At 44.1% G+C, this 22716-nt stretch overlaps 1 long non-coding RNA gene across 3 annotated transcripts in view; it reads right to left on the reverse strand.

Moving 5' to 3' along the window:
* Positions 1 to 6970: 6970 nt before the first annotated feature.
* Positions 6971 to 22716, reverse strand: part of LOC120751010 (uncharacterized) — a 28619-nt gene continuing 12873 nt past the window's right edge. For 2 of the 3 annotated variants that reach the window (XR_005700234.1, XR_005700235.2), the window contains one exon: positions 6971 to 14498. This is a non-coding gene — a long non-coding RNA (uncharacterized LOC120751010). The remainder of the gene's footprint in view (positions 14499 to 22716) is intronic. The other variant, XR_005700236.1, reaches the window with a different exon arrangement.

A 22716-nucleotide genomic window follows, 5' to 3' on the forward strand; every position in this document is an offset into this window, starting at 1 on the left:
TGCAGAGAGGTATTCATCAGCACAGGCTGACAGCATTTCATCTTGCACAACTCCACAGCAGAAACTAATGAGACATTTAAGAAAGAAGATGAAAAGGAAGAAAGAGGGGAAGATAAAAGAAATGCATTGTTTCTTAAAAAAAAAAAACAACAAACGAACAACAACAACAAAAAAAACCCAACCACCCCAAAACAACAACAAATAATAAGCAGAACAACTAGAAAGTAAGGGAAAGAACATTTTTCCGAAACCTTTGTCTTTTTTGTTCCTGAGATGTGTTGGTGTTTGTCTCTCTTGAGTTTTCTTCCCCTCATCAGTGTGCATGATCAGTTCCTGTAACTGCAAAGAGCAAAAACCCAAGGAACAAAAATGTGATTTCTCCTTTTAGTCCATTTTCCCAGCATAACTTTGCAGGCTGTATTATTTACCATTAAACAATTTTACATTCAACACTTCAGGAGACATTTTCTTCAGTTGGAGTTTTGTTTGTCACTCCGAGATGAAGCTGCTGACTTTAGCGTGCAGAGGATTTTAACAGCAGCCAGCAGAAATGTCACTGGGAGTAAGAAACTCTTCCTTAATAAATACAGAACAGTCTTTTTAATTGGCACAGCTCTGGTGGAACCGGAGAGGTGGCAGCTAAGGGCTGTCCTCTCCGTGTAATACAGGGACAGGGGGACACGTGGCTGCCCATGGGAAGAGAAGGGAGGCTCTAAAGAAAATATTGAGTTGTTAATCTGTTACCCCATTGCACCTGTGACAGACATGGGGCATAAGGAGCTGAAGTTATTTCTCTCACACGTTCTTATGCCATTTTTTACCAGGGAAGAGGAGAATGCCATCCACCAAGTTTCTCAGGTACATTTCTTATGATTAAAAGCACAAGTTAATGATGTCAAGCATTACTTCAGCACCTTCTGGAAACTCATGTCCCATACTCTTGGATGAACTTGTTTTCCATTCAGTAATCTTCTCTCAGGCTGACTCTGAGATGCAAAATGCTCTACAGTTTTGGGTCCCAGAGGATTGAAACAGGAACAGTATCGCAGAAAAGAGAGTGGGAAAAGATCCTCCCAGGTCAGTTACTCCTTTCTCTTCCTCAGGGCAGAATCAGCTCTGCTAAATGACTCCTGACTTTGTCTAAAATGATCTGAAGAACTCAACCACAGCCCTTAAACGTGCAATGGCAGAGCCTGCTCTGCACGACCCCTCCCAAGAGCTGTCCTACTCACCCTGTGCAGCCCAGGGGCAGATGAGCTGCACAGCAGGGAGCCCTCATGGCAGGAATTTTCAGGCCTTTGACTCTCCCAAGCAGGACAACGACAAGATTCCTCTACATGCAGGTTAGAAATGAGGCTGGACATTTAGGACTTACAATTTGGATACTGTAATTGTATTCCCATTTACTCAGAATGAATTTATCATTTCTCTCCTAGACAAGGAAATGCGTAATCTTGTGGTTACCCTTCTTTTGATATTCCAGGATTCTCATTTATTTGGGTCCCACAGACAACAGTGAATGAAAGCCCTATGGAACAAACTTAATGAAAGGGAAATGAATTTAAAGCAGCCTCCATCCTACAAATGCAGCATAAACCACAGGATTCATTCCCACCGCCACCACGCACATTCATACAACAAATTTGCTTCTTGCAACGCTTTCCTGTGACAACACAAGGTGTTCAAAGAGCTGAAGGCAGGGCTGACATGGTGCAGTTGGAGAGGGAGAAAAGCCCCTTTCCCCTCTTGTTTGGTTTTCCTATCACAGCTATTAACTGGGATTGGAGAGAACTGAAAAACTCTCCACCAGACCAGGGCAACCTGTGCCAGCACAAGCTGGCTCCTCCCAGGGACCGTACACAGGGAAGGTTGAATCCTTGCATCCCAAGACACACAGTGACAGTAAAACAGAGAGAAGGGTTCAAGGAGAGTCATGTTATTCCACTGCTGTGTTACACCAGTAATAGCTGAATGTCCGCGAGGCCTCTAAAGTAACAGCAATGCTTTCTCTCGAAAAAGAGTAGTGCTGGAATTTCATTTCAAAGCACCCGAAACACACACAGCTAGAGGTGATAAGAAGGTTAAAAAGTTAAAGCAGTAAGAAAAAAAAAAAAACAACTGAGGGAAAAAATGGAAAAATCAGCTTGCTGTTGATAAAACAAATCAGCCATGGTATATCCAGAGACTGAAGGGAAATCTTGGGCACTTTTGAGAGGAATCAATGTTTGGATATTTGTGGACCATCCCAGTGCTCTCCATTGCCCCATTTCAAAGTGACTTTGAACTAGTGCCTGCCACAGGACAAGGCCAAGCATTCCTTGTCTCCACAGGAGGGACGAGCCAGCACCAAACAGATTTGTTTTCCCAAGTGCTTACGCACTGAGCTCTTCAGTCACTTGGACATCCACAAATATGTTATCCCACTCTGCTGCAACGAGATCTGCTAAATTATCCTGCCTGTCCCTGGACAGGGGGGGCTTGGAGAGAGGCCAGCCACCAGCTGAGAGCTCTCCTTGCCAAGTCTGTCAAGCAAATTGATTTTTCTCCAAGACCTTTAGACTCCTCTGAGCAAAAAGAAACCATATTTCATCTCATTTTTGCTCAAAGGGCTTGGAGCAAAAATCTCCAATCTGGACTAGGGGACGCAAAGTGCCACCCGTGGTCACCTACAAAAGTTTGGATGTGGCCCAAGACAGCAATGCTGCACCAGTGGCAGCTGATGAAGGATCAGCTGTGGTGGGTCTCATTCTCTGACATGAATGCATTGGTCTGTCTCTCGTCCACTGGAGATATTTTGAAGGTTCTGTGCTTGGGGGGGGGGGTGTATATCCCTTTTCCATCATACAGCTGGTCCTCAGTTCCGAAACAGTTCTAGCAATCTGTGAAAATTAGCAGGCTTGTAAAAAGTAAATTGAGGATATTTGTTGCACAGGGTTAAGTTTTAACACATCACTCTGGTGCATCATTGCCTCAAGTGAAAATAACCAGGGAAGATCTATTGTGTATCCTCAACAATGGAGGAGGAAATAAAAACTGAAGCCAAGGGGTTTCCACTCAAAATATCCCCACTTCTGTCTTTGTCTGGGCAGCTCTTATGGCTTCTCCTGAGTTCTGAGGAAGGGAAACATAAAAAACCCAGCACTTTTCCTAACACCAGAGATGGCACATTTCTGGTTTAGGGACATATTCCACACCAGCACTCCCATACAAGCTGTGGGAGCTAATTATGGCATTCCTTTCATGCAAGGGCCATCAACTATCCCTTGCCCAAGCCAGGGAGAAACTCCCTTCCCAGCTCCAGCAAAATCCTCACCACGGCACAACCCTTTGCTAAGAAGGGCGCTGAAGGAGCCTTGTATCCCCAGTTTTTCCCATTTCCAAAGGGGTTGTGTGCCTCGTGCTGGCACTGCTCAGACATTGAAATAACCATTTTGTCCTGATATGTCACACACAGCTCTTAGAGGATTCACTGCTGTGACAAAATTCTTCCCGCTGTCTCAACGGGTTTTTTAAGGGAAGTCAATGTTAAGCACATAATGGTTTAGTAGAAACACATCTGCAGTGTCAGAAAGGAAAAGAATTGACAATGCCAAGCTTTGGTCAAATCTAAATGATTCTGTTTCAAACCTAAACAATTTTGGTTTAATTACAATTATTGTTGCCAATTTCATTAGGACAATCCCTCTGTCTTCCATCTAGATTTCCAGGACTTGAATAAATAAATATACATTTCTTTCTTACTGTACACAGATGTATGCCTGAGAATTTCACTCCACCTCTGCCAGAAAGGAGAATAAACTATGATATAATTTACTTTGAACACTGAGAAGCTTTGGATCCAAGATATTGGTTTAGTCTACGCTAAGGAAACCAGCTGTGAAATCTAGGTTTGCATCTGGGCTTAAATGTAAATCATCTATAGGGAAAAAGGAAAGGCCAGTCATTTCATCCCAGCATTTTATCTTTTATTTCCTCCACCCTCAGCCAGAAAAGCAATGTGCTAGGTGGGATCAAAACCTTGCTTGGAAGCGCTCAGATAAGAACAACCCATCACTGTTTATGTTACAGGCTAAAAACATGGTAACTATATCATACCTCAATTCTCTACTGCTTAATGTAAGCTCTAGTATTTCCCTTACTGACTGCAAATCCAGTCCCTCAGATTTTGCCTTGCCAGGGACAGTTCTGAGCGTTCCAGGTCAAACAGAGTGACACAGCTGCTCCTGAACTCCAGCAAGTCCCTCAAAAGTGGCATTGAACATGGCCACGAGTGCTGGCCATGCTTTGTTCATGGGGAATTTGGTGCACCAGCTCCCCAGGATGCTCCCACTAAATCCAGTCTCATACAGACACAAGGTTGTCAGCTTTTCTATATATAAGCCAAGCAGATTCCTTATCCCATCAAATTTACATGTTTCTTAAAGGAGAGCAGTAATTAGAAATAGTGAGGAATGAAAACCTTTCTCTCAAGCACAGAAGGGAAAGATTTAAGATTTAACAACTGTTCAGTTGTTAACAAGGTGGCCCCCAATGGTAACAGAGTTTGTTACTATTGATACAGCACATTTCCAATATTTCTCTGAGGAAAAAACGGTTTAAATAGTGTGCCAGGGTTTTACCTGTTAGAGCAAGGGGCGTTACAAATGTAGTGCATTCAAGAGGGAAGAGGAGCTAAAAAATAAGAAGCACCACTTACCCAAACCCACCACGCTGACTGGGATACAATTCAGGTACAAAATGTACCTTTTTTCCATCCTGTTATGTAGTGCCCCAAAGCACTGACCAGATCAGATACTCTCACAGATTGGGTGTGGAGTGTGTTGACTCTGCTCTCCCAAACTGGAAAATTACCAAAAACACCTCTAATCCTTACTTTTCTATTGTATTGGTTGCATTTACCTGAGCATACACATTTATTTAAGTGCAAGACACCTGGCATTGGTTAGCTTTACCAAAGAAAAGCTCTGTAACAAATATTAAGAAACCAACCAGCTGAGCTGTGAGACAAAACTGGCAGAGATATGGAAGGCTTGGCAGAGCCCATTTGCACTCCTCACAGCTGGAGACAGGAGTGCTGCTAACCCCAGCTCCACTGGGAGTGCAGGTCAGAGCTCTGCAGAGATTTCTTTGAGACATCCTCTTTTCACTTGCAAAGGGAGAATATTTCTGCTGAGAAACAGGAGTGATACAATCCAGCAGGTCAGGGATAAACAGCATCCCTCTTCCACTGCCCTTCACAGACACATATCCCAGCAGACAGCTGGGTTTTATTTTCAAAGATGATTTCCTTGGCAAAAAATTATGCAAGCAGATATTAACACCCAGGCACAGAGAACCCCCCCTTACACACACTGTCCTGGTGCCTGCTGACTGTTCAACAGGTAACCCGTGTTTAATGTGATGCAGGTTAAAATTTATTGTTAAATATGAATACAAATAAATGTTCTTTATTTTCTGTTGGATAGCAGCCTCTCTACAGATAATCTTCCTAGATCAGGGTGCAGTTTACCACACTGACACCTCACTAGGGAATTCTGTGGCTGTCCCAGCTGATAGTTCTGTGTTTGCTGGCAGGAGCCAACCAAACCCAACCCATTCCCACCAGCCAATGCTACATCCCTGACAAAAGTTCATTATTCTAGATGTTATTCAAGGGACAATGCAGAGAGGGGCTGTACCAGAAGGGCAGGGGACAGGTACAGTACAGGCTGGGGGAAATCAAGGCAATTCCTGTGCCCCACACGTCATGACAAAATTCATATTAAAATTCTCTTGCAAAAATAGGAGGGGAAAGAAAATTGCTGACAGAAGTATGGAGCCCAGGCACTATAGATTTAAGGTTTGTGGGGAAAAAAAAGAAGAAATCACTGCACTGTGTTTTTCCTTTCTGCCTCTCAAATGTCATGACCTTTTTCCCCCCAAAGTATTCTCCAAGAGTTTTTAGTTTCCAAAAAAGGACAAAGAGATTTCCACAGACAATTCTGCAGGAAGCTCATCACCGTCTCACCAGCAGAACTGATTGCATATATAATTCATAATTTTCCCTTTCTTTAGTGACTGTAAACTGACTGTCTTAAAAAGCTCTTGCCCAAGTAATTTCTGTCCTTCAGGAAAGGCTTTGCCAAAGCCCAATCAATTATGAGGTATAAACCCATGAGAAATCAGGCTCCATTACCACCTGGCTCAGGTCATTCAGCTACCTTTGCAAAGCTGATCCCAGCATCAGGGTAAGAGGAGAAGTCCCTGTATGTGGTGGGGTGACCCTGCTTGGAGGCCAGATCCCCACAGGCTGCTCCCATCACTCCCCCAAGCAGGACAGGGTAGGGAAAAAATTCAGATGGGAAAAGTCTCATGGATCAAGAGAAAGGCAGCTTACAGAAGCAAAGGAAAACAAAATATTTATTCTCTACTTTCCATCAGTAGGCAATGTCCAGCCACTTCCTGGGCTGTAGGGCTTCAGGATGCATAGGGATTGCTCCAGAAGACAAACAACATCATAACAAGTGCCTCCCCTTGTCCTACTCTCTGGCAGCTATTTCTGCTGATGTATACGGAATGGGGGATCTCTTTGGTCAGCTTGAGTCAGTTGTCCTGGCTGTGTCCCACGCTCTTGCCCACCTCCAGGCTGCTGGGGAGGGGGAATCCTGGGGAGACAGCCCCAGTGCTGTGCCAGCACTGCTCAGAGCGCTGGGGTCTGACCAACACCTTTAGCTACCAAGATAAAGCTCAGCAGCATGGGGAAAAATAATTCCATCTCAGGCAGACCCAAAACAGCCAGAAACTCAACAAATTTTCAAGAGGTATACATTTAGCTCAAAATTATTTCTTGTTTTCATAATGCATTTAATTTTACATATCCATGTGTGTCTAGTACCTGCAACCTTTCACTTTGAACTGTAAGAAAATAAAGTATAATATCCCAAGCTTTATAAATGCACTTAAAAAAAAAAAAAAAGTCAACTGTCAAAACTCTGCTCTTAGAGAAAGGTTTATTTTCATAGTCTGTCACCATAACCAGATCAGTGTCTTCAGCTCACTGCACTGCATTTCTCTCTGACAGCAGCAGCAGTCACGATAGCAAACAGTGAGAGACAGCAAAGACATCACTTGCTGCAGCACAGAGTCCATCCCCAGCACTGGGCTGTGCCAACTGCTCCAACTTCCAAAAAACTTCCCCAGGAACTCCACATGAAGAAGGACAGACAGGGCTACTCAGGCACAGACAGGGATTTTAGAAACCCAAGCTTCATCCCAAAGTCCAAAATCCCTGGGTCTTGTGGGTTTAGAGCACTGATGTCGTCTTAATGCATTCAATAGTCTGGAAACCTGTGGGAAGCCTGTGCAGTGTGGTGCAATTGACTGAATGTCCCTCAGGTGGGATGTGCCTGGTCCCTTCCCTTTGGAATCTCCTGGCTTCCAATGGCTGACAACGCGCCAGGTGCTGCCAGGCCTAAAGCACCACAGTACAAGGAAATCAGAGCAAACAAAGCCAACATTCTGTTCAGCGTTGCCATCCATGGCACCTCAGTGAGGACTGCAGGGAAGGCAATGCCAGGGAAAGAGCACTGGCACCCACTCAGGCACAAGTGTGTACTGAAACAGGCCCCAAAGTGATGGCTGCAGGCACAGTTCAAGGGGGTTCTATAACCTCAGAGCTCTCAGACAATGACAAAATCCGGACAAAGGTGAAATTATTTTTTTTTTTACTTGTCCTAAAATGGTTGAGCTCCAACAAAGACACAAGAAATGAATACATCAGCATTAATCCCTTAAAAGTTGTGAACTTCAGCTCCTCTTTCATTCCAAAAGGTTCATCAAGGCAATTTGCTTCCCAGGAGCAACACAAAATCACTTTGCTGGAAAGGGCCACACCAAAACATTCTTTTAAATCTCTCCCAGGTAAACTTGAAGAGACAGGCTCAAGTAAGGCAGACATGACATGGGCAAAGCTGCACCAGAGTCCCTCGAGGGGCAGATCTGCCAGTAAATCCTTTGGTCAAATCTCGTGTGTTCATCAGCTGCGGCAGTGCAAAAGAGGCAAGGCCAAGGTCATCTCCCATTTAGTAAACAGCAAGTATCCTTGGAAAGGAGGAAGAGAAGAGGCTACCTGTTTGTTCAGTGTTCAGTTTTATTTATGGGAACTCTTGAAAGAGCCATTTCTGTGCCCTGCCCTCACACGCGGGATCATCTGCTGCCTTCTGGGGCAGCCAGGGCACCCAGCATCAGCTTATACACCCTGGGGCAGCTGCAGCACGAGTCAAGAGCTGCCTGTACGCTTATTTTCTTGTTCCTAGGGGGACTTTCCAGAGGACAAAACCCCAACTGTCTTCCTGGTTTTCTTACAAACCCTCCCACCACTTCAGTAGCCACTAGCATGCAGCCATGCCCACAGCATGCCTTCTGAAGGTGGAATCCCTATGGACAAGCCTGGAGCCAAGAAAAGTCCAGCCCAAAGAAAGAGAGAATCCTCCTGTCCAGGGTTGCCTTTCCTGCCAACTGTAGGAGCCTGTGCATTTCAGCAAGTCCTGTCCTTTTTTTCAAAGTGCAATAAAAGAATCAGAACTATTGCTCACACTTTACCACTTCTCTTTAGCTCTCTGTAAGAGGCTTTCTAGAGGAAGGAGTATCTTCTTTTAACAAAGGCAATTCTTTAACAGAGCATTCCTCTGATTCATAGTTTTCATCCCTTGTGTGTTTACAAAACTCATGCCACCCCTTCAAACAATCCTTTTGCCACCAAATGCTAAGAGTCTCAATCAGTATTCCACTCAGTCCCTTACACAGCTATATTTTTAAAGTGTAAACCTCCAGAAAAGATTTTAGCTTAATGTCAGAATGGCTTGAACTTCTTTCCAGCCTGGACCAGCTGATTTCCAGTGGCAGCTGGGGGAAGCTGAGAATGAGATCAGCCATCCCTGCTCTGAAATGAAGCTCACAGAGGTGCAGCTCTCACTTAATCCAGCCCCCTTTTCATCACAGGTATTAAGGATTCATCCTCAAGCACTTACACTCTTCTGTTTAATCTCCCCTTATCTCCCGAGTGGCCATTGAGCAGCCTCTTGGAATTAAGAGGGCTCAGTGCTAATAAGCCCGGGAACAGCTCCGGAGCACTCTGGTTTGGAAATGCCATGGAAGACACACCTCAGCCCCTCCCAGAATCGCTTCCCTTTGCACTGCAATATCCGCAGAACCTCTGCTCCACACCCAGCTCATCATATGAGGGCAGAGAACAAGCGAACTTCCAGAGGGTGCAAGTCAGGGAACACTGGTCCCACACTGGCTGCTGCCCTGGATGGCAGCCAGGGCTCACGGAGAGTGAAGGGGCTGAGTGCTCACCCAAAAGCTGCTGCCTTCAGTGGAACAGGTATGGGAGACACTGACTGATGCTTTTGCCCTTCTCTGGTGGGGGGAGAAGGGTAAAAGCATCAGCGCATCTCTGGGGTGGTTGGGGCTTTTAGCTCCATGCCTTTGCTGGGCTGCAGGGCTGCAAAGTTCCTCTGCACACCCACGGGCTCAGGAGGAGATTTCCTGCACACAAATCCTAGTCAAACCAGGAAATCTCTTGTGCTGGTTCTGTGCCTCTGTTATTACAAGCTGCCTGTCTGGCAGCTTGAGCAGGAGATCCTTTTGGTATTACTAAAGCAATAAAGAGTTGGAAAGGAAAGGCGAGAAAGGACAATGTGGATTTTTGCAAGGGGAAAGAGCAGGAAGGCCCAGGAGAGTGTCAGAAGAGCCAGAGAGAGACGTTTTGGCTATATCCTCACTGCTGCTCACCCAGGCTGCGAGCCAGGTTTTATCCCATTCCTCACATCCATCTGGACACTCTTTACTGTGGCACTGGAAGAGTCAGGTCTGAAACTCTCCTTTTGCTCAGGGAGGGAGAACTTTTTACAAATTAATGCAGCTGAGTCAGGGAGGCTCATGGATCCTTCCCCAAGGAGACAACATCCATCCCTCCATCAATGTAACTGACCAAAAGCAATTACAGATCACAAACAAGCACAATATTTACACCCCAAAAAATCTTGGACCCCAGAAAAAGTGAGGACAGGCCAATTTAGGCAGGGTGTCAGTACATCTGCACAGACTGCCTTCAGCTGTTTGATCAGAGCACAGCACATAAACCAGGAACAGAGCCCTACCCATAAGTAGTGAAATGTATTTATTTTTGGTTCGTGTTTCCAGAAGCCCTAGCACAAGGCTTGGGTTTCATGGTGACAGCCATTCTGCACTTATTGCAAATGAAACACCCTAAAACAGACTTAAAACCCTCTACCTACAAATCAAAGGTGTGCAGAGCTGAGATTCCCAAGCAACACAGCCTTGTGCTCTTAGAAAGCCCTGTTACTCCCCTAAATATAAATGATAAAGACATCATATAACATGGAAAGCAATGAAAAAATCTGTTCACAACATTAAAAATAAAAAACCCTTCTAGTCACCTACTGGCAGGCTCAAGAGATAAGGAACAGAAGATAAGTGAAGGCAAGCACCCCAAGTGCATTTCAAATACCAGTCCCAGTCTAAAAGAAAATAACCTATTACTTTTCTGAGGAGAAGGCATCAGGCTCTCTATTGTCTCCAAGCATGGAAAAAAGAACAATACCTCAAGAAAGGGTTTGTTCTTATTGCGTGACAGATGGGAAAGGTGTTTTTTCTTTTTTTTTTTTTAAAAACTTTTCTCAGAAAAATCACTATTTTACCAATAAATCACATTTTTCATAGCATTTGTGCTCTGACCTGATACAGAAAAAGGATTTGTACAGAAGATGTGAGAACAGAGTTTTTCAGAAGTGATCCCCCATCACTTGACTGGGTGCTACATCTCTGAAAAGATTGCAGGAATAACAAAAACTAACACACCCAAGGCTTCCTTCAGAGCCTTCCAAATGTGCTCCTATACTAATTCACACTACAAAAACCTCCCATTTAAGACCAGGGGTTTTAGTTAAGTAGAGCTGGAGGTAGTTGAGAGGGTGCCTAAATCCACTGCTACCCTGAACTACCCAGAGCAGTCTGACAGGGAAAGGACAGTCGTATCCACCCAATTCCTGATTTCTAGACAACAGCAATAAATAAATCCTGTGACAGAAATCTGCAGGCTAGAAGGGAGCAGCCTGTGAACACACCAAAAAAATACAGTTTAACCCAACTACACCTCTAGAACCAGGTTATAATCCATGTCAGATTGGTTTGCTTAAGCAGCAATGGAAATAAAAAGATTTTGTGCAGCTTTAGTGAGTCTTATCAGCCAAATACCAGGGAAGGGGACTCTGACTCAAATGCCAGAGAAAGCAATGGAAAAATTCCCATTACACTGAAAGGTCTTTAGATGTGGGCCATCTACCATAATGTCTTGGCAGAGTTATTCATGAGTAAAAAAGTTTACATGGGTAAAAATACTGACAATTTGGGAAACCTCCTTTTTTTCCTGTTACCTTATCCCAGATCTAGAAATATCCCATACTAATTAAAATGTCTATACATTCAATTTGAAGTAGGGAAGTAACCCTTTATAAATCAGCCACGTGTCCAGTTAAGGCCATATATGCAGGATCAATTTATTTAGGAACAATGTGATTGTTCGATTTCCAACCCAACATCAGATCTTCCCAGAAGATGTTGTCCTTAGTGTTCACCACTAGAACGCATAAAACACCTTTTTGCCCCCTTTTCCCTAAAGAGATTAAATGCATTTCCTACTGGAACCTGTCCTACTTCTCTACCAAACTATTACAGGAAACAACATTTTTACTAGGCTTAATTAAAACTCATGTTAATAAGATAAAGTGTAGTAAACTAAACATAGCCAATATTTTATTGTAAGAAAAAAGTGTTATATATTTATTATATTGGCTTTGTGATATGTTCACTGTATGTTTAAAGTATTTAGCATAAGCCAGAATGTCTGGTTAATAAATACAAATATTAAATATACATATAATATGAATATGCTTAAATGTAAATTGAACATTGATATTTTCTATAGCACACTGCTTTCCCTTATGGTAGGTAAGAAATCTCTGATTTATCACATGTAAAAGCTTATTTTTGAGATCCCTGTGCTATCACTGATGTCCCAGGGCAGCCTGTGCTGAGCTCTGCCCAACCACTGACTTTCTTGCAGAACTTTGAAGGCAATTCAGTCAGGTTTATTTGATTCCTCTGAAATGTAAGGCCATACATGCACAACATATTATTAAAAATGCTGGTTACTACCAAAAGCAAAACAAGATACACCTGCTTTGACCACAACATGCACAGAATCACCCCCTTCTCATAATTTGGCCCAATTTTCACCATGTGTACAACAAACTCACTGGCAGCTGCCAAACCCTGCCTGGGCTGCAACCATCCCGACTCTGTACCTCATGCAGCTCCCATCTGCTCTGCAGCACAAAAGGCCTGGGTGTCAGAGGAACAGTAACTCCTCACTCTGGTTTCTCAGCTCACCCTCCTCTTCCCTCCCAGGCAAAGAACCACTCATGATCCTTCTTCATTTGCATTTGTTCTCCTTGTGTTTCTAAGGCTCACTCTCTACAACACCAAGATGCAGTTTCCCCAACAGTAAAGGATAAAAAGTACAAAAAACCCTTCATTTGCAGCATAGATCTGCTTTCCTGGTCAAGCACAACCCACAGGAGGGCAGGAGCGCTTTGGACCCAGTCCATGCAGGATGGATTACATGATCTTTTTACCATTTTGCTGGTTTGACATCACTACCCTTCAGGCTTTGAAAGCTCATTCCTACCTCTGCTCAGCAAAGGGACCAGTAAAACAGGCTAAAGCAAGCACAGCCATGTGGTCCCCTGGCTGGAGGGAAGGAATACATTTCGGGTGTGTATCACATGCTATGACAGAGGTGTACGGTCAAGAACATCTACAGTGTTTTATAGGACATAAAGGAGAAAATGTGCTGTAATAAATTGTGAAAGTTATGCCTTTTAGCATCTGGATAGCCACTTTAGAAATTTAAGACCTCACCTTTAGAAAGTGAAACAACTGAGCTATAATTCATTTTTATTTCACTATTTCTTTTCCCCATCAAAGATTTTCACTCCACGTACGCTGCCTTTTTTTTCAAAAGATGTCAAGAAAATAAGAAATTTTGCCTTGAAGAAAAACACAGCTATTTCTTTCCACCCTACAACACTGTGTGTTTCAATCCAAAGAGGGTTGCAGCAGTTCCATTTACGCAGATTCTATTTCAGGAGAATCCATGAGAGCAGAGAACGATTGTTTCACATGAGAAAGGCTAATGCTCCAAAAAGGATGAGGAGGGTAAATATTCCAGGAAGGACTCAGAGAGACATCCTACACCGTAGGCTCACCTCCTGCACAAGGCTGAAGCAGCTTCAGGGCTAAGCTTATCTACTTCAGCCTTTCCAAAATGTGATTTCATAGTCACAGTGTCTTGTTCAACCAGGCTCTGAGCACGTGGCACTTCGGTTCAGTGTTGGAGTTATTTTGCCATTTCTGCCCTTATGTTTTCAGCTCTCTAGGTGGAGCAGCACCTGAACCGTGGACACCTCCAAGAAGCAAAGTCACATCTCTCCTGGACCATCCCCAGTGGTTGCCATTTCTTCAACAGCCCATTTTTACTGCTGCTTGGGTGAAAGGTATTTGTGCAACGTTTCTATACGGTGCCCCCATTTCTATACAGACCTTATACACAGACTTTTACTAATCCTAAGCAAAGCCAAAGTACAGGTCCTTCACTCTTCCTTTTTTTTTTTTTTTGGAAAAGTGGAACAACTTTGCAGCTCCTTCACCCCGATGATGCAATGAAAGTTTCCCCTGCTTCACGCAGCTTAATCCCTGCAGAGTTTATTGCGGTGTGTATCACAGCTTCCTTCCTATGAGCCTGCAAACTCTCACGAAACACTGAGTGGGGCCTATTTCTGCTGACTTTGGATTAATCCAAGGTCACACACACATCTTTATAAGGGAATTAATGTTTTTTAGGACCCCAGCCCTTTGGGTCCCATTTTGCCTTGGGTAATGGAAGCTTCCCAGGAGAAAGAGGGTTTAGGCAGCATTTTATGCCTCCTTTACCAATCAATACACATAAAACACGCTGAGGTCCCTCTCACAGCTCCAAGGAGCCGCCCAGCATCGAAGCAGAGCTGCCGGGAATACTTGCTCTACCTTCTTGCTTTTGCCTGCAGAGTGGCCTCCCGCGGTGCCCTCAGCTGGAGGACAAAGCCGTGTCACTGCGGAGGGCTGCAAACGAGCCGCTGATTACAGAGCACAATTAAGAGACATCGTGCCGGTCCCTGCAGGCTGGCGCATCACAACCTTCCGTGCTCCAAAGGTCAGTCGAAGTGAGCACAGCGGGAAGCTGGATCCCTGTCACCGGGAAGCTCATCGCAAGCAGGTTCTTGTCTTTTGGGGAAGGCACGTAGAAACATTCAGCTTTAATTGCAAGCGGCGAACCAGAATGGCAACGAGATGACAGCAAGCTGGTCCTCTGCAAGCACATGAGCTTCAGTCACCAGCTCAAGCCAGGGGAAAAAAAAAAAAAAAAAAAAAAAAAAAAAAAAAAAAAAAAAAAAAAAAAAAAAATCAAATTATGAGCTTGGGAAGGTGATAAGCTCTACAAGGATAGAAGGATATTCCTTAGCCGCAAGTGTGACTTGCATGTATTCATTGTCTTTGAGACATCTCGCTCAAGCACAGGCTTTACACCACAAATCTGGGGTGGCTTTCACTTACACCACATTTACAGCAGTTTTCTGCTAAGTTTCACAGCTTTGGAGTTTGGAGAAGCAAAGCTCCACATGAGTTTTCAGATCTCTGCAATTTAGGCAGGTCTTTCCATAGTTTAGATTCCTATCTGAAATGGAGGTTTACAAGATTATAGCCCCCTGTGAGCAAACCCAAAGGGAATAACAGCAAACACCATGTAAACACACAGCTCTCCCTAACACCAGCCCCAGCCCTTTCCCATTCCACCTGCACATCCCTGCTCTGAGCTGGTACCACAAGGATAAAAGCGGCTGATGCTACAGTCCTCATGTCTCTGTAAATAAAACCAGTGCTAGTTTTTCTTTGGCCAACCTTTAGCAGCTTGATCCTGCCTCTGGGAATGATATTTCCTTGACAGAAACACATTTGAAGGATAATTCACACGACCCACTAAGAGCTGAGGAAAACTTCCAGAGAGAGCAGACCCTGAGCCTGCCCCAGGAGGTGAGTGCCACTCACTTTGATCTGCAAACCCTCACATTTTTGCTCCATTTCTGCAAACTTCAAAAATTCAAAGTTTCTGCAAACTTCTTATGCCAGGATGCAACCTTGCTAAATTCATTGTACGTGGACTATTCAAAACTAAACTTGTAAATAAATTTCTCTTTTTCCCTATGTCTTCAAGGGGTTTGATGGAGTGTCTGCTGATATTTGGGCCAACTGTTGCCAGAGGCTTACAACTGAAGAGTAACCCCCAAACCAAACTAGAAGTGCTGGGTTTGCACAGTCTGATCAGAGAGAGACAGACTGACACTCTTAAAAATATTTCTGCTCAGACTTTCCCTTCTGTCTCAGAGGAATAAAATATTTTCCAATGAGGTTGGATTTCCCTTTCTGTGATGCCTTCACTAGAGAGGAACAATTCTCTCAGGCTCCAGAGACAAAAGATTAAAAAAAAATCTTTCATGTCTAATTTCAGTTTAACTTCTGTTATGACTCCCTGTCTCTAGCTCTATACCAGGATTTCCTTTGCCTTCTGAAGCAAGAGTAAACTCAAGTATTAAACGAAACCTTCTATTTAAAAAGAAAACAACTGAACTTTTCATGTGTAAATCTACACATTTGTTCTAGAAATTTAAACTTGATCTATCATCTCTAACACCTCTATCAAAAAAACCCATGTAAATAAAATTGAAGGCCTTTTCCCTTTTGTTGACAATACAACAAATAAATTCAAAACAGGAGACGACTGTGTACTGACACTCTCTGTGTGAGAGTCAGAGCAGATGAAGAGTTAATAAAGAAAAGCTGATTTCCTGTTAATTTTCTGTGCCTGAGTTCTTCTCTCATGTTTCAATAGCTACACTGTATTATGATTTCACAGAGATCAGAAAGCCCTTGCAGACACCAGCCCCTGTGTCACAGGCAGGCGGGTCCTGCACAAACAGGACCTGCTGAGACACCCCCTGCCCCCAACAGCACAGAGAGTGTTACAAACTCAACCCTCAGATCTAACAGGCAGAAGAGAGAACACAAAACAAAAAGGGAGACAATTCAGATGGAAAAGATAAACTGAGGACACAGCACAGCCTTGATCTGTAGCTGATCTCATGCCCCCAGCACTGCTGGAAGCTCTGGCTGGAGCACAGCAGACTTACACCGACCAGTCCCACTTTCATTTACTTAGAAATGAAAGGCACTGCTGGCAGAGGCTTACAACAGCCAGGAGCTCAGGAGCGAGTTAAAGCCAGCTGAAGAACCTCAGGTGGCAGACATGGCCCCTCACACACACTCAGAGCTGGAGGCTAAGCTCCTTCTGGCCACACCGTGAGCTCTCCCTGCCTTGGCAGGGATTTGGGCACAAAATCAGCACATCAGGGAGGGATGGATCTCTGAAGTGGCCAGCGAGCTCTGCAGCCACCCTCAGACATTGTAGCTGCAGTGCTGCTAAGCCTGTGAAAGGAGGTATGAAATCATACCCAATTAGTTCATTCTGAAAGTTGCAAATATCACTGTTTGTGCAAGAATCACCACAATACACTCCTGCTATAATTTTTTTTTTTTTTTAATAATCTTCTATGTACCTAGGATCAGCAGTAGGCAAAAAGAAGTTTAAAATGCTACAGCAGAAGACTGGAGAAACTTGTCTTCATTGTTCTTGCCAGAACGATGCTCCAAATTCCCCAGGGAAATACATTGCCTTACAAAGCACAAGCACTATTTTCCAATGAGCTTAAAACCCCACCAGGGCTCACCAGACACACATATGCTCCCAGACACAGTGCCACTGAACACCAGGAGAAACTCCTCAAAGATTTTCAGCATAATTTTTCCTCACAGCATTCTATGCAAAGCCCACAGCCCATTTCTGACAGCACCTGTGCAGGTGTGGAGCCCCATTGCCACACTCATCCACAATACAGCAACGCTGGCTTTAACAGGATGCTTAAAATTAAATTCCAGAGGAATCCACAGGACAACAGCTCAACATGTTCCCCTCCAGGGCATAAGTCTGGTGTTATTCCTTAAGTCACCTTTTTGGTTTGGGTAACAACAATCCAGAGCCAAGGCCCCAGCACTTCACAGCCCCAGGAGCAAGGGTATTTCAGGTGCTGAATATGGAGATATGGCATTAAAAAGGAGTAACTTCTGCCTGTATAATTATAAACTGCATCATTATGCATGTGCACAACCAAAGGAGAGGACAAACTGAGGTCACCCAGGAAACTTTAATGCTGGCATTTCTTCACCTCCAAGTCTCTGACTTTGCAGAGCTTTAATAATATTCTTGTCATGATGGGGTTTTGTTTAATTTATATATAGATTATGGGTTGCTGTCTATTGGCAGACACCCACAGAATTGGCTGGATGCAGTTTAAACAGCAAACCTTCCCTCTGTTGGAAACACCTGTTTTAGCCAGAAGAGCATTTCATTGCAGGTGTTACACTCTAAATGAAATAAGAACCTATTTTGATTCTGTGATCTGCCCAGGGAAGACAGCATCATTTAACGTACCCATCAGAAGTTACTAACTTGATCATTATAGAATGGGGAATGGTGCATATGACCCTTCTTTTAAAGTACCATTGCAGACTTTTAATGGGTTTCTCAAAAGTTATTAACATGAATACTTCAGGAATAAAATCAGCCCCTTACAGTCAGTTATCACAGTGCTTAAGCAAAGCTGATATCTGCAAACAGCCTGCTGAGGTATCAAGAACTCTGTTGTTCCTAAAGGAAGTCTTAGATGGAGACGAATCTATTGCCTGGTCGAGATAAGGGTAGAGATATCACCAGAGTTAATCAATTGTTTTAAATGGGACAGACTTGTACAGCGTGTCCTGTGGTTAGATGGGCACAAGCTGACCTTTTGCATCTGCCATGCCTGGTTGGTGTGTGCTGAGGTGGCTGTGAGGTGCAGGGCTTGGGTCTGTCTCCAAGCTGTGAACCTGCAGCTATTATCCTCTGGGGACCTGCAGCCACACAACAGAATTAAGGCCACATTTGCAGCCGAGGTTAGCCAGCAACACAAGGGAACAAATTCCTAAGCCGCGGTGTACTGCATTTTTTTGAAGATTCCCCCTTTTAATTTTAATTTCTAAACTAGGAGTGAATAAATTGGTCATTCAGAAAGATGGACAAAACCTCAGTTACATCCAACTCTGTTAGTTTGCTGTTCATCTTTCTTTGGTGCTACCCCTCACTCGGATAATTGCTCCAGTGGGTCTCATCTGCTGTGCATATTTAATTTTTTAGTCACTGGAGGAAAAACTACAGTAGTGGGTCTGGAAAAGGGCTCATCTGGAAAAGGTGCAATGCACACAGCAGGGATCAGTGGTTCCCTAAAGATGTCCCCTTGCAGCATGTCCCAGTCCCTGGTCAAAGGCCCAGCCCCAGGTTCCAGACAAATGTTTGTGCTTTGGCCTTTTCGGGGAAGAAAGGGGTGAGTTTTGAGCGTGTGCAGAATTTTTTTATAACAGCCTCCCACTTCTCATGGTCCCAGTAGAGTTATCAGAGTCCTGAGTACCGTCTGAGGGGTCACTACTTCATCTAATGTGCTAAATGCCACCTTGTGAGCCCAGTACCATTTACAGATATCAATGTAGAACTAAGTTACTAAGCATGTGAAACTGGCTACAAATAGCAAAGGCATTCTTCCAGGGAAGATTCACGTTATTTCTATCATGTTTCCAGCTATTATTATTTCTTAAATATAATTATATATACTTGGTGCTAAACTGAGTTTAGAACCTGTTGTGATTTCATGCTCTCATCTATTTTTCTACCCACTCCAGCAAGCCTAACTGCCAGTTATGGGAAAAATCCACCCCATTTACAAAGAGAAAATCACTATACTTGATTCTACAAGTGTAGCAACTTAAATAACACAAATTTTAATACTGGGCACCGCAAAAGGCACTTAGCTACATACTATGCTGCCTCCACTGATTCAGGATATGCAATAACTGTGCGATACATGTCACTAAAGTCTCCAAAAGCTACTGGAAATGGAGCATGTCTGGACTCACGGAGCACCATGCCAATATTGCGTTACCCAGCTTTTTACCTGGCAGCTGGCCAAACCCAATAAAACTTAATAGCATGAGAGATACTTTTTACAAGTGGAAAGGCTTCAGTTAGAGACAATTCAAGTGCTGAGCTCTGTGCAACAGGCAAACACCACTGCCATTTTTTTTTTTCTTGTGGAGAAAGGGGCAATCTGCTCCTGCTCACTCCAACAGAGAAAGTTACAGCTCTGTTCTCTGGATCTGCTGCTCCTGGGTGACAGCAGCAAAGAGGACTTGACTATCACCACTATGATGAAGATGTTTCCCTTGGTGCACGGTACTGAAACAATTACTTGCAGATCCCCTTTCATTATATGCAATTTTTAGTTGCTTTTTGTAGATCATTATTTTTTTCACACATCCTTGAATCTGCCACTGCCACAAGGTTTCATCCAGTCAGGTCCAACATGGAGACACAATTTCCTGTTAGAGAGACCGACACCTTCAACCTAACACCAATGTCGAAGCTTTCTGAAAATCCTCTACTCCCTGCCAGAGCTTTTGGATTTCACACCAGAGATGACCCCATGGCTCATGGTCTCAACTGCCACTTGCTTTTGGCATGTGGCAGGGGTTCACTAGCGTGACACAGAGCTCCTGGCACAGAGCAGAGGCACAAAAAAGCTGCTAAAGCAGTTCTGGTGCCTCCCAAAATCACACTCAGTGAACTGACAGTGAACTGTTTGCCATCAGTATCACAGCACATCCCAGTCTCACATCAAGGATTCTGCTGGCACCAAAAAGCACTGCTGATATTTAGCCTGATCCTCTGAAAATTTAGAGGGAAATGAAAAACCAACAAAGAACAAGAGTCTTTATTCAGGATGGCAAAACCAGGAAGATTATTTAATCAGGAGAATAAATCTGTCTCCTTCATAGGCAATGATATTTGGGATGGCACTGAGTAGCCATTTTCACAGTTCCAGAAATTCTCTTTTTGCACTGTAACTACAGACACCACCGTCATTTTGGATGCTCCCATCCCATCTCCCAATTCACACCTAACTCACCTTTGCACTACCAAATGTACATATGACAGCAAAGCAGCTCCCTCAACTCCCCTGGGCTGCCTCATCCTGTGCCTGAATCCAACCACATGCTTCAGAGGCTTCTGGCTTAGGGCTGGGACCACGCAATGCTCCCCACACATATCCATAGCCTATGGCTTTTGGGGCAGAACACATTTGCTGCTGGAAGGGCAGCTGAAGGCTTGGTGCACTGAGTCTAGATAAAGTTCTTTAAATTATTTGAGAATATTTACTGTCAGGTGTCAGCACAAGGCAGGTTTTCACTCCCACTCCTTTTCATTAGCTGTCGTTCCCATCCTAACAGACCCTTCCCAGAGCTCTCCTGGGAATCCATCAGAGACCTATCTCCTGTCCTGCCAAGACTAGCTCAGGAAGCAGTGGCTGATAAAAGGCAAGAGGCATCACACCAAGTAAACGGCTCATTAAGGGCAGTGTTTACCAAGAGACAGACACCAAAGGTCCTTCTCAAATGAGGGGATCTGCGTCTGACAATGTGCATCTGACTGCAGGGAGAGCAAAAAATAGCATGGCATAAGGAAGGATGCACAGCGAGGCTCCCGGGGACGCTTCTGCCCAAGAAGGAAACTTTCCCTGGGAGTCTACAAAACCATTCTTTGTCTTGCCTGCTGCCCCATTTACTCTGCTCTGTACAGGTCAGAAAAAGTCAGCTCAGAATGTTCAGGTACAATGGAACAGCACTTTCAATGCCCAGCCTCCAAAGCAAGGCAGGCACCACACTGCCACGGACACCTTCAGAGCAGGGGACACGGAGCAGGATCTGTCACTTCTGTGAAGTTTCAAGGGCATTCTCTTCCTCCCAAAGAAGGCTGCCTGAGCAGATGACTGCACCACTCTGGAGAACTTTTCCCACTGCTGCGGGCACCTCTGCGGGCTGTGAGCACTTAGTCCAGAGCTTCCATCAAAGTCATATGCATTTTGAAACACAGTGACTCTGCAGCCTTGGCCAAGGATTTTAGCTGCATTCCCTAAGCATTATGCTCACTGTGCTAAAACGCACCTGCAAAGCAGTTCTTTCTGATATTTACTTTGTAAAATTAAAGTACAGGGAGGGGAAAAAAAATAGAAATCAGTATCTTTCTGCTGCCCCTTAGTTTGCATAAGCAGTCAAATGTAAATGTCAAATGCCAGCAGTGCATTAGAAAAGGATCACACTGAAAAAATCTGTCTTCAAGGCCAGAGCCCAAACCCCTCACCAGCCCCAAAACTGCTCTGGTTTCACACACAACATCCTATATTAGGAGCATGTGCACTAATGCCTAATTTAGCCATCACAACTCCAGGAGTGTGGGAGTCAGAGAGACTCCAACAGCACATATGCAGAGGGTTCTCTCTATGCTAAATTTTAGGAAGTGCTCCCCTGCTTCAGACAGCTCTGCCCAGGTTCAAAGGAAGGAACATGGACTATTGTGAGATTCGAGCTCATTAGAGGAGCAGGTGGGGATGTCTGCAGCTGAATAAGCAGGTTGCTTTGGGAATAACACAAAACAGATGTCCTGTCTTTGCACTCCCCGAACATTTTCTGCAAATAAATTGCAGAGTTCAGGGTTTAAAGCTGAGTCTGTAATTTATCCCTTTAGCAACCCCTCTTCTGTCTTCTGCCTGCTTTCTTTCAGGACAGAAAACCTCTTCTGTGATAAGATGACTTTAGAAGCTAGAGAGCAAAATCTGGTTTTAGATTGAGCAAGGGAAATGAAGGACTCCCTGCAAGATGAATTTGCTGATATTTCAGGTAGAGAATACTGGGAGATGCTCTGCGCATGGTCCAGGACAGACACACATTCATACAACATCAAAGCTCACTGAAGAAAATTATCAACTAGGCTTTATTAAGGGGATTTCCCTCCAAGATATTTTCCCAAAAGCATTTATTGTTCAGGCTGGGGAAGAATTTGAGTTTTTACACGTTAAGTATAGCCTGCAAACTCTTATTTCAACACAACAGTGCATTTATTCATATCAAATGTCTGAAAGAGATGAGGAACACTGGTTCTGACCCCATACCCAAGTCCTGGGAAATACTCAGTCTGGGCTACAACTGTATTTGCCAAGAGATTACTTAAAATAGATGTTAAGGAGGCTTGATTTCCCTTCATTCAGGAACATTTTGCTTTGAAAGAACAAAGCACACAGCATCTCACACACAGGCAGTGTTCTGGGGTGGCTCTGTTTGGAGACACCCCCAGCCTCCACCAGAAAGCAGCTATTGATAATCACCAAGTCCCTATCCCTTCCTGTCTAGAAGGTCTCATTGAAATCCATTCAGGTTTGGCAGCCAGCCCCATTGGTCAAGGCACAGGACATATTTAAAAAACGCTATGCAGGTAATGTACAAGGAACTAAAACAGACAAGTTTCTAACTCTTAGCTAGCACAAAAACCAGGACTTACTGCCTTAACCCACAGCAATGTGC

This window comes from Hirundo rustica, chromosome 3 (genome assembly GCF_015227805.2).
Source record: "Hirundo rustica isolate bHirRus1 chromosome 3, bHirRus1.pri.v3, whole genome shotgun sequence".
Taxonomy (NCBI): domain Eukaryota; kingdom Metazoa; phylum Chordata; class Aves; order Passeriformes; family Hirundinidae; genus Hirundo; species Hirundo rustica.